The sequence below is a fragment of the Danio rerio genome, chromosome 16, assembly GCF_049306965.1.
Source record: "Danio rerio strain Tuebingen ecotype United States chromosome 16, GRCz12tu, whole genome shotgun sequence".
NCBI classification, from domain to species: domain Eukaryota; kingdom Metazoa; phylum Chordata; class Actinopteri; order Cypriniformes; family Danionidae; genus Danio; species Danio rerio.
The window spans coordinates 41822141-41841362 of NC_133191.1; the positions used below are offsets into that span (position 1 = coordinate 41822141).

The following is a 19222-nucleotide window of genomic DNA, read 5'->3' on the forward strand; positions in this document are numbered from 1 at the left end:
ACCTCCAAGTTTCAGCCTTCTGGTTCTCTCCTCACACCACATATGTTTCCCCCTACAGCTACAGTACATCCTGGTGATGGGTTTCCCACAATCCAACAAACTCATGGCAGATCTGGCCCCAAACGGGATAAGGAAGGACACGCAGGACGTCTCCTTGGCAGGGTAAGTCATGATAGATGTCATCATAAAAAAAAAGGTTGACAACGCATAACGCCAATTCATTATGAATAAATAGCTCTTTCTTTGAACCCACCATGAAGATGTTATCATGTTGAAATATGCACGGTTGCAAAAGACAGATACAGTAGTTTGGTATTATGTATTCAGAATCCCGAAAAAAATTAAGCTGAATAACCATATTCAGCCAAATTGCATTTCTGGAGCAGCCATAATTATAAAGTTATCAATCTCAGATAAAATTGTGTTGAAATACTTTTTAAATACTTCTTTTGTATTAGGAAAATAGAAAAGAAATCCAATGTCAATCAAGTGAGAAACAGCATTATTGTATTTGCAGTTATTCACTCTGTTGCTCATGCAAAAGACATATTTCTAACTAGTTTTGGGACTGCGTTTTTAATTTACCCTGAAGGGATAAAAAAGCGTTTAATGCCAAGGTAACACTTCAAAATAAAGTTAATCATAACAAACAATCAGTAAAACATTTATTACAGTATTTATTCAACTTTGTTAATGTTAGTTAATGTTATTAAAAGTAAATACTCTTAGTTCATATTAGTTTAGTAACTCAAGGTGTATTAAAGGTGCAGTAGGTGATCTGCCAAAATGCTAACCAGATAGCATATCATCTAGGATGGCAGGGGAGGGACTGTGTTTCAAAGCCACCCCTTCTGCAATTACGAACTTGCACACCTCGACATGAGAGCTAAAAACCCAATAGTTCATGTCATTCGCCAGTTAGAAATATAGTTAGCGTTTGGCCGGTGTCTTACATGTTATTTCAGAGCGAATATTATAATATAATATTAGTCTCATGGTAAACAATATAGGGAGGCTGTCACTGTTCAAAAATGTCCTGATGTAAATATAAAAGCAACTTCAACTCAGCAAAGCAGGCTAGGTGGAATAGTGCTATATACTGATATTTTGTTATTAAATATAAATCTACATTATTGATCATTTATGAAACAGACAATAGTTACATCAATCATTCACCGGGAAATTTCAGGGGCAGAACTACACTTCTGTGCATATAACCATTCATAACACACAATCTTCATCAGCACTGAGGCACTAAAAGAGTTTAAAACATACTGTAACATTACACGTCTTAGAGAAATACTTCAGCCATGATGTGATCTTTTCTCCAGCATGAAAAAGTAACTCCAGTATTGATTCTGGATTTTAAAAAGTATCAATTCAGCATTTGATTTTGCCGAGCTTATGACTGTCTCGTGTGCACATGTCGTTAGCGCGTGGCACTCATGCATGCCTGCACATGCAAATAGCGGATCTGCGTGAACAGAGTTGCGCAGAAGTCCAAATCTACATTTGGAACAATTTAAAGGGTTATTGGTTGATAACTAAAGAAATGAACTACAAGAACGCATTCCATTTTTGTTATAATGTCTTTCAAACAAATCAAAACAAACAAAAGTAATGACTGTTATAAGCTGGCTCTTTTAAGTGAATCATAACTGCACAACCGGTGTATAAATCTGAATGGTAATCTGAATAAAAACTGAATTAATTTACTGAAACATCTAAATGACTAATACAACTGAAGGTCATCATTACTGTCAGTGATGGTCCTCTCACAAAAATAAGCTATTCATTCCTTTAAGAGAAAATATGCATTAGTCTGTAATAAATATGTTTGATATTACTATACAACATATCACATGTACTCAAAAAATGGTAAAACAATAGTAGTCATCAATTAATAATAAATTATGAAAAATAATAACATTATTCAAACATAAGACATCATTTGCAGAGAATGTTTTAATCTGACATGACATTAAATGTTGACATAAATGAATAAAAATCAAGGGTGGCTCATTAAATAATCAATATCTTAGTTTGTATAAACCACCGACCGTTGCATGTAAAAAAAAGAAGAAGGTGTTCATTAGTAAAGGCTATGTGAGGCTGTTTTAAAGCATGTATGTGTTGGTGAGTCTCTCTGACGTAATGTGGCAGATGGTAAAACCTGCCACAGATGAGTCACATTATTTGCCCATTTTCCATAACATGTCAAAGTGTGTGTCGTTTCATTGCACCATCTGATAATGTGCAGAAACTATTTCAGGATTTGGCTCTCGTTATATTACAGTACACTTCAAGCATTACCAGATAAGAAAGTCATCCTCTGTGAATCGGCTGAAAATTGAAATGAAAGTAATACCCAGTGCAGTAAACCAGATAAACACTAAAACAGTGTGTACTAACCCTATCTGTAGCGCAGATAGTCTCGCTGCGCAGGTTTTTGATTCTCAGATCTCCTGTAATCTCATCTATAATCACAGCCAGAAAATGTCCTTTTCAGATAATATCAAATCCACCTTCATAAGCACGCTCAAAACTATGCAAACTATTAAAGTGCATGGTGGTGTATAAAAAAAAAAGATTATTTACTGTAGTTTACATTCAGTAAACCCACATTTATCAAGGTGACAAAGACTGTGGTTAAACGGAGCAGGATGGGGAGGAAATCAATTCACAGAAAAGTAAACTTCAGCATCTGGATGCCCTTGTCAATGCCTTCTGGAACAAATAAAGTTACGGAGCAGAACCAGGAACTAATCTCATTAATGGCTGCCATTTGTGAGTGATTAAGGCCTGTCCTCATGCAATGGCACACTGGACATAAAGTTCTTAGAGGTTAATAACCAGTTACAATCAATTACTCAGCTAATATGATACAATCAATGGGTTCCCCTAATCACATGAGGCGACAAAAATGAAGCCGACGACAATCAAATCTCTTAGACATCTCAGGCATATTGCAGACCAAGGTGAACGAAGTAGAATTATTGTGTCTGTGTGGGAATTATGAGGAGCTTGTCTTAGTACAGGTCCTAAACTTTACCACATGCTGTGGGTTGAAATCAAATGGAGTTCAAATGGATTTCATCTGTGTACACAAACCATTTATCTAATAAACCAGTGGTTCCCAACCTGGGGTCCGCGCCCCCCTAAGGGGGGCGCCAGAGTTCACAGGGGGGGCGCGGGAGAGGATAAGTATTGAGGTAGAAAAAGGCATAAAAACGGTCCACTATTATAAAGGGCTTTGCAATTAATCGAAAATCCGATTTAGATTTCGGTTTCAAACTATTATAAAAAAGCATTAATCGAGATAAATGATTATTGCATCATATTTCGCCACAGTTGTACACGTGTTGCTCTTAAAAGCGCGAAAGAGCTTATGTGTGTGTGCAGCACGATCACGCAGTCAGAAGTATGCGGCCGGTCTGCATTCACTCTCATTCACACACTGAGACGAGCAGAGGAGCGCAGACATCTAAAGTCATCTTAACGTGAACGCTTTAATGGTCAAATAGGTGTCAAAACGCGGTGTTTAGTGATTATTTACATTAACCCTCATTTGTGTAATAAACAAACGAGTTGAGGATCAAAAGACGTGAAAGAGAAACCATTAAAGATACAGCGCGCTATAATCCTTCTGCCGCCTGTTTTTATCATTATTAAACAAACACAACAAGAAAACCCTCGCTGCTCTTGACTGAAGGACTTCTGTAGCTAAAGTGTTTTTCTTACAGTGAAGATGCTTAAAGCACAGTTTGTTTCATATTTTTATTCTATTGTATTTATTTCTCTTTCCATTGCAGGGTGGAAAATAACTGTATGTATACAGTTGAAGTCAGAATTATTAGCCCTCCTGAATATTAGCAAACCTTTTCCTGCCCAATTTCTGTTTCATGGAAAGAATATTTTATTAACTTATTTCTGAACATAATAGTTTTGATATCTCATTTCTAATTACTGATTTCTTTTTGTCTTTGCTATAATGACAGCACATAATATTTTACTAGATATTTTTCAAAATACAAGCATTCAGATTAAAGTGCTGTTCGAAGGCTTAATTAGGGTAATAAGGCAAGTCATTATAACGGTAGTTTATTCTGCAGACAATCAAAAATATATATTGCTTAAGGGGGCTAATAATATTGACCTTAAATTGGTTTCAAAATAGACCTTTTTAAACCTGTCTTTATTCTAGCTAAAATAAAACAAATAGAAGAAAAAATATTATAGGAAATACTGTTAAAATTCCTTGCTCTGTTAAAAATAATTTGGGAAATATTTATAAAAAAAAAAAAAATCTCAGGAGCGCTAATAATTTTGACTTTAACTGGCAATGGTTTTGAATAATCGTGATTACAATTATGACCAAAATAATCGTGATTATGATTTTTCCCAAAATTGAGCAGCCCAAAAAATAAAAAATAATCTAAACACATGCTTAAAATTCCAACATAATAGTGAAAATAATTAATAAATGCTGTGATTCTTCAGAGGCGAAGATAAAGATTAGACAGTATGACAAAGCCTACCTAAATTTTGGTTTTATTGAAGGCCAAGACAAGTTAAAACTGATTAATTAATATTTTCTATACATATTACTATATATTAATATTACACAAACACACACACACACACACACACACATACATATACATATATATATATATATATATATATATATATATATATATATATATATATATATATATATATATATATATATATACATATATATATATATATATATATATATATATATATATATATATATATATATATATACACACACACACACACACACACACACACATATATATATATATATATATATATATATATATATATATATATATATATATATATATATATATATATATATATATATATATATATATATAGTACATATGTGTGTGCGTGCGTGCGTGTGTATTTATATGGTGGGGGGCTCCAATGTTTGTATATGTTTATGGGGGGGGCCCCAAAGAAAAAGGTTGGGAACCACTGTAATAAACGTTTCAAATAGACACTCACTTGGAATTTTAGTAGGTAGCACATGACAGCACCAATCAAATGACAGCAACTCAATGCATTTAGATATGTTGACATGGTCAAACTGGCTTCAGAATGATTATTTGACAATGGCATGGTTGTTGGTGCCAGGTAGAGTTAGACCACATAAGATGTAGCATTAATTAACAAAGAGTTGTAAATACTGCAAAATACAGTGTATCGTTTTAGCTTCAATATTGCAATGTGAGCATCTGCAATAGTCACACATTCACAGGATCTGTAATGTAGAGTTGGAACTATATAGTTTAGGTTTATAGATATAATATTAGGATTGTATACCCACAGTTTAAAAAGCATGACATTTGTGGAGTTGCTGCTGAATTTAATCATACTGGAATAAAAGTTTATTATTTGCACATGTTTAAGCCCTAAGGGAGTGTAAAGCACAATTGTGTGTATTGTGCAACAAATGGCTATAAACTTTTTTATTATATCATAACATTCTATTTAATTATGGCATTAGCAATCACGTGTTTCTTTCTACACAAGCAAAACATTTTAAAACTAAAATTTTCCTGCTTTGAACCCTGCTGTTCCTACAGTAAATGCCTCTCATACCTTCTCTTTAAGCACTTTTTATTACAGCATTTTGTAGTTTAATTAAACGTAACCCTTGTCCACTCATTACTCAAACATCTCCAGAGCACAGGGCTTGTTATCTTGTTGGGTGAAACCTCTTGTCTGCAGGGGTACACATATTAAATCCCAGGCTGGCTCTCACCCAACCGGCTGCTACATAATGCAGTCCAATTACGCCGATTTCTAGTTACTTACTTATGCAATCAAGTAATTACAACCCAATCTCGCCCGAGTCACAAGCGCAACATAATCTTCAGATTGGCAGGGAAATTATGTCCAACGATGCACCATTTTTCAAGATGTGACAATTGCCTTCTTAATTATGATGCCATTGTGTCAACTTGCTTTCTCAACCTAATCAAAAGCGAGTGTAATCATGAAAGTGGTCCTGAGATGTGGACCGCGATGTTGTAATTGCATTTTAATCACACTGGTGTAGGGAACATGGGTTCTTGCTATCTCATCAGTTTCTTAAAATTGAAGTCAGAGAGAGATGTCTGGCAGCTTCACCAACTAAAGGGGGCCTCGGGGTTCGCTTTAAAACCCGTGTAGGACTTTGTGAACTGTTTTGCCCTGACAGCAAGGCCAGAGCAGTTTTGTTTGATAAGGTAAAGTGGAGAAAGACACCAACGTGACCGGGGTACCAATCTGTTTAGTTTCCCAGAATGCACTGTTCCTCTCTTCTATCTTTGTCTCAGACGCAAAAAGACTTGGGTTAATTAATGAGATCGTATTATGTAATCCATCCTGCTTGAACAAATGTGATCTATGGCGAGGTAAACTGACTTATTTTGCAATTAGTCTTATCAGCAGGGGCGTACAGATGATCTGAAAAGTAGGGGATGCTTTAGAAATCTCATCATGCCTCTCATGACATGCTTTTATACCTAGTTGCAATGGGTACATTCAAATGAGATACAAATTGAAAGCTTGAAGACCACATTTTATTGAAACTGCAGTCACTCAACTAGCAAAGAACAATCCAGACCCAGACCCCAGATTGGTTCCACCTGAATGCAAATTTAATTTAAGTAACAACTCATACCATTTACCACTGGCTTATTACCTGCCTGTTATTAATATAATAACTGGTTATTAGCACTTATAAAGTATAATCTTCGTTTATTTCCCGAATCCTACTTAATGAATTGTATCATGGGACGATGATCTCTGATCTGAAACTGTACAGTTTAACAAAGTGGCATTTTTGTAGCATGAAATAATATAATGTATATATAATAATATATACTGTAAATAATAACTGTTGTATGAGTACTGGCATTATTACTTGTTTACATCAATAAAAAGGTAGCTAGAGTACATGCTGTTTAGTATGTGCTGTATATTGATTTTGTTTTTTTGTTGTTGTTGTTGTTTGTTTGTTTGTTTGTTTGTTTGTTTGTTTGTTTGTTTGTTTTATTGTAAACCCTGAAGTCTGCGAGATGCAAGAACTGACTACTACTACCATTAATAATAATAATGATTATTATTATTATTATTATTATTATTATTATAATATAGTATCTAAATTATTATTACAAATTTTTTATATTAATAAAAATTACTCATTACTAATGTTAAAGCTAATAATTCTAAAACTTTAATTTCAAAAAATTAAGGTCCGATATTCAAAGTATGGTACTTTATGGACCTTATGAAAAGGGTGCTATATACAGTTGAAGTCAGATTTATTAGCCCCCCTGAATTATAAGCCTCATTTTTCCCCCAATTTCTGTTTAACTGAAAGCAGATTTTTTTCAACACATTTCTAAACATAATAATTTTAATAACTAATTTCTAATTACTGATTTATTTTATCCTTGCCATGATGACTAAATAATATTTGACTAGATATTTTGCAAGACACTTCTATATAGCTTAAAGTGACATTTAAAGGTTTAATCAGGTTAATTAGGTTAACTAGGCAGGTTAGGATAATTAGGCAAGTTATTGTATAATGAATGTTTGTTCTGTAGACTATTGATAATATAGCTTAAAAGGGCTAATAATGTTGACCACAAAATAGTTTTAAAAACTGCTTTTATTCTAGCCAAAATAAAACAAATAAGACTTTCTCCAGAAGTATACAAGAGTATATATTTTTTTAAATTTTTTGTTAACTAATACAAAACAAAACAGATATTCAAGTCAAAAAATATATTTCATTAATTTCATTTCATACTTGTACAATAATATGCTAAGACATATTTTATTACGGTCATTTTTTTTATTATTATTTTTTTAAGAAAAACATTGTTCAGCCAGGCGGCATTTATTAAATTTTTTAAAATGTTAAATAGTTAAATATTTATTACAATTTTAAATAACTGCTTTCTCATTGTATGCATGTATGTATGTATGTATGCATGTATGTATGTATGTATGTGTGCATGTGTGCATGTGTGCATGTGAGCATGTGTGCATGTATGTATGTATGTATGTATATCAAATGAAATTATTACCCCAGTCATTATTGCTTTTATTATTATTATTATTATTATTATTATTATTATTATTATTATTATTATTATTATTATTGTTGTTGTTGTTGTTGTTGTTATTATTATTTTTTTTATTATTATTATTATTATTACTATTATTAGAGGGATTTCTAAAGGATCACATGACTCTGAAGACTGGAGTAATGAAGCTGAAAATTCATCATTAAAGTCACTGGAATAAATTATTAAATTAATTGATAAAGTACTTTTGAACAGTTACTTTATAGTGCAACAACATTTAACACATTTACAATTTGTACTGTATTTTCTATAAAATGAATGCAGCCTTGGTAAGCGAGAGAAGCTTATTTTAAAACATTTAAAAATCTTACTGACCCCAAACTTTTGATCAGTATAGCGAATATTGTTTGCATGGTGCATAAACTGTGTATCTTATTGGATTTCAGAAAAAAAAGTACTTAGATGTTATCAATAAATTGAGAAAACGTATAGCACAATTATTATCATCATCATTTTATAACACTACGTGTAACAATAAGGCTTAGATGGCGCAAATCTTTTTGTCCTTAAGAACACTCATTTCCACACTCATAATTGTCTATAATCTTTGCTGGTAAACAACTTTAGCTTACTACGCAAACAACAACAACATAGCTTTTTAAATTAATCTTTACCAACATTTAAAAGTCCATCTTTACAAACAAAATATTATTCTTTTCTGCAAAGTATTTTTCAACTTAAATTAGGTTAATTTTCTCCAAGAACTTCAAACATCCATATATTCAAAATAGAATATTTTCTCAGCATTTTAATTGATTTCTAAATCAGGAAATGGTTAGGAATTTAAATACTCTTAACTCATTTCTGAATAGCACATAGCCATGATAATTGTGTACCGTTTAATTATACATGTCTTTTAGAATCACATAAATGTCCATAATAGTCATTATATAATAACTCAATTTAATTCAACCACCAACACAGCAAAACAAAGACACCCAACAGCAAAACAATGGCTTATTATTCCAAATCTACTTAACAGACTGGTCAGCAAAACAATAACCAACATTTCAATCAAATTTGACTGGCCAGCAGAAGAAAACAGTACACAGAACAGATCTTCAAAAAAAAAAAAAAAAAAAAAAATAGCTCCTCACACAGGCACGACAAACCAAATAACACAGCTTAGGATAACCACGGAAATCTTAAATGCACTCACTAGCCCACATAACAGATGGGACATTATGTTTATATGTATTACGTCACATGCAATTATCCAACACTGTGCTTTCTAAATGCCACGGAGGAGACAGAGCATCCTTTAAGGCCTTTCCTCCCCCTTCACACCATCACCTCCTCTCCTCTCCATCCTTTAACACTGACCTCCACCTGACACGCTCTTAGCCAAAAAAAGAGCAATCCATTTAACCACAGACGCACATAAACAAAGCTCATTTTTCATACATTACCCTGTTCTTTTTTTCTTCTTAAGAGAGAGCACTTAGCCTTAGCATTCACATCAGAAGCAGGAGAAGCACTCAGATTCAACCCCGGCTAACAACATCACATGACTCTGTACCATCTGCTCCTCGCTGATGATCATGTGACATGGATGGGAAAAAGTGGGATTATGGGACTTGTAGTTGTGTAGGGAATGTATGTGTTAGTGATGAGATTGAAAAAGGGATGCAGCATTTAGAAAAAAAAAAGTGAAAATGTGGAAATATTGAGATGAAAGATCATTGAAAAATATTAATTTATAAATAAAACATTTTATAATATTTATTTTATTAAATAAACAACAATAAAAAATACTACTACTACTACTACTACCATTACTAATAATAATAACAACAACAACAACAATGATAATAATAATAATAATAATAACAATAATAACAACTAAAACAGCAACAACAACAATAAAAATAACAATTATATAATAACAATAACAATAACAATAGTATAATACTATTAATAGTAATGTAATGTAATGACAACAATGATAGTAATAACAATAATAATAACTATACTACTACTACTACTACTACTACTACTACTACTACTTCTAATAATAATAATAATAATAATAATAATAATAATAATAATAATAATAATAATAATAACAATAATAATAATAATAATAATAATAAAACAACAATAATAATAAAACAACAATAATAATAAATGATGTTATCCATTTTTTACTTTGCATTCTGGAATCAAAATCATTAAGGTAATTTTTTTTTTATGCAGGCTCACTGGAAATAAATAAAATACGAGGATTAAGTGGAGGAAATTCCTGAACTGAGAAAAATGACCTTTCTGAATAGGGCGGAAGGAGTGGCTGTTAATATTACATTAGCCTATATCTTTGTGTGTGTGTGCGCGCAGGTGGCCCAGCAAAGACTTGAGCGCAAAGAGTCTACATACCTGATAGACAGCTTACTGTCCTCATGTTCCTGGCACTCACACGTTTCTATTAAAAAATAGATGAAACTGTTAAAATAAAGATCGTTGGAGTGCCAGTACACTGAGAAATTGATTGTGGGACCAACAAGACACTGAAGGTGAATAAGCAATTATTTATTTTAATTGCAAACTTTTTAATGACAAGTTCTCTAAAATGTTTTTTTAAAACATGCAAGTAAAGTATTATTGAAATAAATATGCAAACACTCCAAGCACAAAAAAAATGCTTCCATCTTCATTGAACCTTGTTTAATTTTTATAAATTTTTTATTGATTGACTGATTGATTGATTGACTGATTGATTGATATTCAATTAGATTAATGTTTATTTCTATAGCGTTTTTACAATGTAGATTGTGTTAAAGAAGCTTAAAATACAAGTTCTAGTCAATTGAAAAAGTGTCAGTTTTCAGAGTTGACGTTTAGTTCAGTTCAGTGTGTTTTAAATCTCACTGCTGAAAGTCCAAACACTGAAGAGCAAATCCATCGATGCGCAGCTCTACAAGTCCCAAACCAAGCAAGCCAGTGGTGACAGCGGCAAGGAACAAACCACCAATTGACAAAAAAAATAAATAAATAAAAACCTTGAGAGAAACCAGGCTCAATAGGGCACGACCGTTTCTCCTCTGGCCAAGCAACAGTCTAGGCACGGGAGGCTGGAAACACTGGACATCCATCGTGGAAAACCCTCCTGCGTGAGTTTTTTATTGTGAGAATTCCTTGCGTTCTAATGATAAAGCGTCATTAATCATGTGACCCACCAGCTCCAATGATCTATGTTTATATGGTATTGTGTTTATTTTCACCCTTTGCTGTAAATATTGAAAAATGCTCTAATTATAGTGTGAAATGAAATCCTCAAATACATGATAGAACATATATTTTGTCTTTAAAATAGCTTAATAATGATCGTGTCATTTGTTATATGGGTATTTGGTGCCACAATGTTAAGTCTGCGCTCCAGAAGAGGGTCAAATCTAGATGGGATTCAGCTAAGGATACTCATGTCATTATAGCACATTTTGTGTGACACTGTACAACAATAAATAATATTTTTACATTAGCATAAGAGTTAGGTTTAGGGTTAAGTTAGAGGCAGACGCTAATAAAATACAAGTAATGCGTAATTTAATAAAATATAAATACTTCTTGTTAAGTTCCAATCGCAGCTATATCCCCTTCCAGCAACAACCGCAGGAGAGAAACGAGCTGCTGGCTTCACGATATGTTTATTCATAATTTTCTTCTGAAATAAATTAAAGTAAGTAACCGTTTATCCGGGAGAGGAATAGAGAATATATTCAACTGTGTTTATTTTACGTGAATAAAGCAAACTAATTATTATTGCCATCTTCATAGACATCTGCATGTATTTTACAAACCTTAAATTGTATGTTTTGCTTGCAGTTATGTGTATTTAAATGCCTAAGACTTAAAAAGAAATTGTTTGTTTGAAAACAGATAAATTGTGATCAATTACAAGCAATGTGCACCTCTTTCCATGCCTGAGCACCCGCCGTCAGATTTGAATTTTAGTTGTTGATGATGTGCACTCTGAACGTTCTAATCACACCGGTGTGATTGTACGCTTCAGAGACCAGCTGAGAATGATCACACTGGTGTAATCATTCACGGGTTAAAGTCAATTCATTTCTTTTGAGGGGATTTTAATAATCTCTTTCTACCACTGTATAACTCACAAAATACTACAAACAAAATGAAAAAAAAACTGTTTTATGGGGGAAAATAAACAGTATGGAAATTATAATAATTATTTTTTTCAAAATCAAATTTCTGCAATTGAAGCAGATATCAACTTTAGGCTTAGAACTCATTCAGGATAAGAATACAGAATTCATTATGACTGAAAAATAGTAAAAGAAGAGACAACTCTTCTGCTTCACTGTGTTTATCTGAACACCCTGTCCATCAATCATGTTAGCAACCAGATGAAATAAATATGTGCAAAATTGGGGAAAGCGATGGGCTAATTGGGAAGTAAACAACTTTTGCTTTTGGTCACATCCAAATGGAAATGAAATGAACATGATTCTCTGAAAGAGAGCTGTTTTTTAATGGCTCTGTGCATTAAAGGTCCAGTGACTGTCATATCCATAATATCAGTGAGACTTGATGTAAATGCTATTCCTTAAGCATGATTTTAAAATGAACGTCTCATTTCTGAAGCTTAACACATTTATCTACAGCTACTCTATCTATAATTCTCATGTGGTTTGTATGTGATAGGTGAGCATGTGCAGTATGATACAGATTCAGAGGTCACTGCTAAAGTGGTAGATCCTTACACTGACTCTTATAACGCTGTGGTGATCGCACAAGAAATGAAGCAGCATGCAACAATCTCCAGACTGAATTATAAATGTTGTCCATCTGCTGACAGAGAAGCAGTCTGTCAGTGTCACTCTGGGGGCTCAGAGATCCTGGCCATTCTGTTCAAACAGGACATTCACCTCTTGACCAGGGCCATGTTTCTAAAACACCACTGTAACTGGCTGATGAACGATCATGCACGTCATGACTTGGATTAAAATCCATGTTGATCCTGGAACATAATTTTTGTTCGAAAATGTAATCCATACCTATTCCATACCCCTAAACCCAACTATAACTGTAAATTATTCCCTAAAATCAGAGGGCAATAATACTGGGGTAACAAACATGCAGAAGCGCATAAACCTAACCGTAAGCCTAAACTTAACATAAACGGTACACTACCTCGTAATTACTGACTGGCTGATTGGAATGTTGTTCCAGGATCAACATAGACGTTAATTTAGGAAGATGTCCTACTTGGTGAAATCAGATTAGAAGAACTATCCTAGTATTGTGTGTAGTTAGAGAAACTAACCAGCCAGTTGCAATTGTTTCTTTAAAAAGATTTAACCAAGATGGTTAGAATCAAACATGGAGGTCATGAAGCAATAACATTTGCTAATGTTATGCACTTCAGTGATTCAAGGTATAGAAGGGAGCAAACAAAATAGATAACCACATGAAATCCTTAAGATTAACTGTTTCCACAGTGGCAGAGGAATTATCAAACTGAGGAAACACCTTCATCATGAAGACCCATGAGTACAAAAAAATCTCACTACATAATTCAAATGTTACAGCATGACGTAATAAGGAACATTGCTAATGTGGTTAAATAGAAATAAATAATTGTATAGCATTCTCCCCTTTAACTTCCCTCTTGGCATAGCTTAGTTGGTACATAACTCAAAGTAAATAGAACAACCAAGCAAACCACAAGTAAATGAGTACAAAGTGTCTAAAACACATAGAGCAAAACCTGCCAGCAAAAATATTTGAAGTCTTTAGTCTCCTTCTCTTCCTAACATCTGAATAGATTAAGGGTGCTTTTACACTTGGTCCGAATACCTGGTCCGAACTCAAGTTCGATTGCCCCCCTCATAGTGGTGCACCGATCCCGATACTTGGATAGGACATCAGTTCAATACTGCATATTTTTGCTGGATCAAGTATCAGCAAGATGGTACCGATCCAAATCAGATCTTGCGCTATAATGTGTCATTTCTAAGCCAACAAAAGCACAAAGGTAGTCTATTATAAGGCACTAGTAAGTTTTCATAAACTTCATTCACGCAACGGCTGCGCAGACACGGTGTGCGCCGCTTCATGAAACTATTATAACAATAAGTTTCTGTTCTCTCATTTTTCTGACTGAGTTTATTCTTCCGAGGGGAATACTTTTAGTGCTGCGAATAGTTTGTAAAGCCTGGCTCATTGTTGTCAAAGCAGCTGAATAAATTAATAAAAGTGAAACTGATGGGAGCAATATGGATTGTCATTAACAGAAAATTATTTAGCTTAATATAGACTACTTTGAAACTGTAAATATTTCACTGTAATTTATATTAATATTTTACTTAACAGATTATTTGTCAATTTGAGCGCTGAAGCATATAAGCCAGGGGTGCTCAACCCTGTTCCTGGAGATCTACCTTCCTGCAGAGCTCACTTGCAACCTTGATCAAATACATCTGTCTTTAATTACCAAGTGCTCCTTCAGATCCTATTTAGTTGGTTTGGTTGTGTTTGATCAGGGTTGGGGCTAAACTCTGCAGGAGATCTCCAGGAACAGGGTTGAGATTGTGTCGTCTGTCATATGTAGTAGGATTTTAGGTCTGCTATTTTACTAAAGAAGATATATTATTTGAGTTTAAAAAAAAATGCCACAGTATCAGGATCAGACCTGTATCTGTCGATACTCAGAGTTTTGGTATTGGGATTGGATCGGTTATAAAAAATATTGTATTGGTGCATCCCTAACCCTCGGCTGGTTTGTACCCACACCATCTATTTTCCTTCTGAAACCTGAAATGCTTGCGTCATCAGACTGATGTTTTGTGTACAGCTGATGCTAGATGAAAAGCACCAAAATGAAGACATGCCACGGTCATTCTGCTTTGACTGAATCTTTTGGTTTTCTTACCAAAGCTAAAATACAGAAAGCAAGAGTCGATCTTAAAAATGTTCAGAACATCACACAATGTCTGCAGAAGTCATTTTTGGTGGCGACAAGCAGACATTATCACTGTTTGTACTGGATCAGACCCACTTGTCACTAAGGTAGGTGACACAGACATACACACATGAATGAATATTATAACTAAAGTTTGTTGTACAGTTGGCTGTGCACTTCTGTTTTTTGGTACAATTGCATTCATATCAGAAGTGAACCATACCAGAGCATGCACAAACTGTACCCCACATCACCTCTTTCATGCAGACTCTGGTAAGGTTCACGGGTGTGCACCCGAGTTCAGATGACAGAATTCACACTAGCTCAAACGAACCCGGGAGCGGATTAAAAGTATTAGCATAAAAAGCACACTAAATCACGGATCAGAGTCCATGATTGGTTTAAATCTAGCAACTCAAGCAGTCAATTGCAAGTCTGAGATTTAAAAGAACAGTAGAGAGAGAATTAAAAAGAAAGGTGATGAGAACAACAAATGCAAATCCCTTGTAAGAAATAGCAGGTTACTGCTGTATAGCAACAACTGCATCAAAGGACTGCTTCTTCTGTTGTTATTATTTTGAGGTTTCCTGATGTTCACAAGCACCCTTGAAAACAATTCTATAGATTTCCAAAAGACCCTGAAGGAGTACATATATAGATTAAAAGATAAAGATTGAACTGTGCTGCATATTAGCTTTGTTATTTAGTCAAATGTGGTCCACATGTCATAATAAGAGGAAATTCTAGCTGCTTTTCCACAGCTCTTTGCATGTGGTATGGTACAGTTTGGCATGGCTGAGCTCGCTTCAGTTTTGCTGCGCTCAGTTTCCATTTTCACAGCAGTTTAGTACCGCTTAAAGTGTGTGGGATTATAGCTATAGTCGCACCGCCTCTACTGCCACGACTTCCTGAAAAAACGTTTTTATTCTAGGATGTCCGATACTGCTTTCAATGAAACTGCTCTTTGACCTCTTTACTGAACACAGTGCTGTCTTCCATGTCTTTTTTTGTGTAGCGGTAAAAAAAAAAAACTTTTTAGATGTGCAAACCAACAATACAGCTGTAGCTGATGCTGACTATTTCAATATAGCGGGTTTTATGTCTCATGTTGCAAATACAATTATGCTGGTAGTGACTATTCTCTGTATTCTATATTCTGTGTGTATGTTATGGTAACAATAAGGCTAGGAAACTTGTCTGTGGTCGAACCAAAATACCAGGTTTTAGGTATGAAACAATAAAGAAGCTCCAAAAAGTGAGTCATACTGTAAACCGCAAAGGTAACCCTGCCCATGCAGTAAAATATGACTTATGCTATTAACAACAAGTCAAGAGTCTGTAGTTACAACCAGACAGGTTTTCAACATTGTTTGAGAATGTTTGCTGGAACAATTGATTTGGATCACTGAATTATATGATAATGACAAAATGTGCAACCTTAGTTGGCTATTCTTTCAAAAATAAATAAATACATACATACATAAGGAGGAGAGGGCAGCCTAATGGTAACTGAGGCGAAATTGTGGTCGAAAGGTAACAGGTTTGGGTCCTGGTAACAACGGAAATTTTGCATGGTGGGAGTCAGGGGCGTTGCTAGATATTAAGCTCTATTGGAGGTTTCTCTGTTATTGTTATTTTCTGTGTACAAGCATCAGTTTGTTTTCGATTAAACTACAAACTGTTAAAGCCAGAATTATTAAACACACTGAATTATTATCCCCTCTGTTTATTTTTCCCCGCAATTTCTGTTTAACGGAGAGAAGATTTTTTTAAACACATTTCTAAACACAATAGTTTTAATAACTTTTCTAATAACTGATATATGTATGTATGTATGTATGTATATATATATATATATATATATATATATATATATATATATATATATATATATATATATATATATATATATAGTTGAAATATAGCTTAATGGGGCTAATAATTTTTACCTCAATATATATATATATATATATATATATATATATATATATATATATATATATATATATATATATATATATATATATATATATATATATAGTTTTATTTTATTATTTTTTAACTGATTTTATTCTAGCTGAAATTAAACAAATAAGACTTTCTCCAGAAAAAAAAACAATATTATCAGACATACTGTGAAAATTACTTTGCTCTGTTAAACATCATTTGGGAAATATAAAAATAATAATACAAAGGGGGTTTAATAATTCTAATTTCAACTGTAGCTGTCACAAGCAATGATTCATGTGTAGAGAATAACGTCGAGATTAATTCTCCTAATTAATGCACTTACATATAATGTAAACTGTAACTCAAAGTATTTACTGGGGCATTGGCAGTTTTTACTGGAGCACATGCCCCAGTAAATAGGGTCTAGCGATACCCTTGGTGGGAGTGAATAACCAGCACTCTAACCACCCTCAATACCATGGCTGAGGTGAGTCCCTTGAGCAAGGCACCGAAACCCCAACTGCTCCCTGAACACCACAGCAATGGCTGTCCACTGCTCCGGGAGTGTGTTTGTGTGTTCAATGCTGTGTGTGTGCAGTAGAATGGTTTAAATCCGAAGCACAAATTCAGAGTAGGTTTCACCATACTTGGCCACAACTTTCATTTTCTCTCAATAATGACTTTGGGAATTCTACCACAGATCTAGGTCTGTGAATTAAGTAATTTCATTAAAAATGAGAGTCACATAAAAACAGTTATAATTAATAGCCACAGCAACGCATTGCTTATTTTTCAGTCATTATATTTCCATGCAAGCAGCTGTATGAAAACACAGTAATGTGAAATTTGAAGAGTGCACTATTTTTCTCCATTATTTTGTGTCATTTTGACCAAAAACACATTTTGCTTGAAAGCGAAAAGCTTTCTAATTATATTATTATTTCATTTTACTCTACAGCTGAGATCATTTAAATATTGGGTGAAACTCTGCTTTTTGCTTTATAGAATATGTAACTTAAAATGCACTTCTGGGTCAAAGTGACAGCAAAATGATCGTAATTTAAAAAAATGTAAATGCAAGAAACATTTAGCATCATTTAACATTGTATTTTATTATTATAAAAAAATATAAATGTATTATTAGTGTTTATAATTAAAACATCTTATAAAATATATTCTTTTTCAGCTTTTTAATTTTGTGGAGGAAATATCAAGTTGACATTTGCCATCACTGTTTAATTTAAGATCGGTTCAGTAGCCCTGCAAAATCTTTGCCATTTATACATTTCCGAAAGCCTCTTTTATTTCCCTCAGGTGCATTTTACATTTCTCACAAAATGCAAACCCCTCTAAAACTATAATTTGTATGTCTACAATCAATAATGGCTTGGACTCCTGCTTGACTGTTCATTTATGAGTAGCTCACAGAGCCCCGTCCATAACCAAAATGAGCAAAACGGCCTTCAGTCAATGTGCTTTCACAAAACCAATTCGTATCAACAGACTAATAAGGCAGAAATGGAGGCGGCAGAATTATGTCAGGTGATAAATAAGTGCAAACTAGCATTAACATGCAGGGCTTAATTTCCACTCTGCTAGCAGGGTGTGTGTGAATATCATAATGTGAATAATATTTTGCCTTTTAATCAGTAATTTTCTCTTACCAATATGTGTAGCCCTTGGCGCCTAGCTAAATCTGTAAATCTCACGTCTGTGCCAAATTTGGCTAGGAAGGACTATGCAAATCAAATATAAATTAGCACTTTCATATGCACATGTTAGTAAGCCATTCGCATGCAGGCTTCAATCGCTAAAACATTATTTTTCTGAATGAGGGTCCATTACTCAAACAGATCACTCCTCTTTTAGGACTCTCTGGACAGTACAACCAAATTGGCACATTTTGGTTCTGTTTACAGCAGGTTTAAAAATTGTGGATGACTGTTCTATGAATACAACCATGAACCCACTCTAAAATGTTATCCACTTTTTAACCACTTCCAATAGCTGAAAAACACATTAGATTGTTTTTCACTGTGTAAACACTCATGTGATCAAATAATAATAGAATGAACACCCAAACAAGATAATCACACATAGGTTCATTATACCAAAACTATTTTTTTACAATTACAAAAAAATTTATTACATTAATTTACATTAATTTCATAAA

At 33.6% G+C, this 19222-nt stretch overlaps 1 protein-coding gene across 16 annotated transcripts in view; it reads right to left on the reverse strand.

Moving 5' to 3' along the window:
* tsnare1 (T-SNARE Domain Containing 1) overlaps positions 1-19222 on the reverse strand; it is a 488539-nt gene that overhangs the window by 424409 nt on the left and 44908 nt on the right. For 8 of the 16 annotated variants that reach the window (XR_012392423.1, XM_073926464.1, XM_073926465.1 and 5 more), the window contains exon 1: positions 9590-9697. The exons of the other annotated variants lie outside the window; for them this stretch is intronic. The gene's annotated coding sequence lies outside the window, so the exon portion shown is untranslated. Of the gene's footprint in view, positions 1-9589; positions 9698-19222 lie in introns of those variants that run through there. 16 annotated transcript variants of the gene reach the window in all.